A 1,050-nucleotide genomic window follows, 5' to 3' on the forward strand; every position below is an offset into this window, starting at 1 on the left:
TCCATATCAGGGCTTTTGAAGTTCCTCGGAACTTTAGCCCTCATTATGTCCTCACTAAAGGGATCCTCCCCTCCTAAGGGTGGCTCTTCTTGTTCGTCACGGGAGTTGCGACTTTTGAGGGAGGATTCCAACTTTAAGAGTTTTCTTTCTAACTCTTTTCGTCGTTCCATCTCCTCTTTTAGGCTCTTTTCAGTTTCCTTTTGCCGCTCTCGCTCCTGCTCTAACTGCTCCAGGCGGCTGTGGACTAATCCCATGAGTTCAGTTACATGGGGTGGTCCTTCTTTTTCTGAGTCGCGCCCTTCTGAGGAGTTTACCTTTGGATTTTTTACTCCGGAGGTGCCTTCCCTGTGTTGATTATCGATTTCCTGGTGGAGGGTGAAATCCACATCGTTATTGCCTGTATCCAGATTCTCTTGTTCAGAATCTGTCTCCACATGGCCTTCTTCGTGGGATCTGTCCGCCATCTATGGATGATCTCTCGGGTCTCCGGCAATGGCGCCAATGTTACGGTGGGTAACCGGAGATTAATAGAATGGATGACGTTGGTTAGCCCAAATGCGTGAAGGAGGAGGTTCCCGAATGAGTATGCAGCTCGGGGGACTCCGTCCGACTTGTTTCCCCGAGGAGAGGGGGTGGTACCTGCAAAGACACTCCGATGCCTAAGTTAGCAAGGGTGTTAGCAGGTCTAGAGAGTATTGGGCTTAGAGATACCTGAGGGGTGTCAGTGTATTTATAGTGGTGAGCAAATAACCACCGTTGGAGTAGTGCCGTATCTTTTGGGTGTTAACCGTCCCTCTATCTTAGGGAGGTTAAGATATGGCTTGATGAAGCGGTTAGAGAGATTTTAGGGGCGGTTACTCATTTGAATGAGTGTTTATCTGCCAGCTAATCTCGTGCCCGACTTCTTTAGGACAAGTCGTAGTCAACACCGACTTCTTATCACGAAGGTCGGTGCTTAGCAAGGCTCAATCCTCTGGACTAGGCCTTTCTTTTGGACCTGGGCCTTTATTATTGGGCCAGGGTATGAACAGTGCCCCTACTTGAGCCCAA

The sequence above is a fragment of the Arachis duranensis genome, chromosome 3 (assembly GCF_000817695.3).
Source record: "Arachis duranensis cultivar V14167 chromosome 3, aradu.V14167.gnm2.J7QH, whole genome shotgun sequence".
NCBI classification, from domain to species: Eukaryota; Viridiplantae; Streptophyta; class Magnoliopsida; order Fabales; family Fabaceae; genus Arachis; species Arachis duranensis.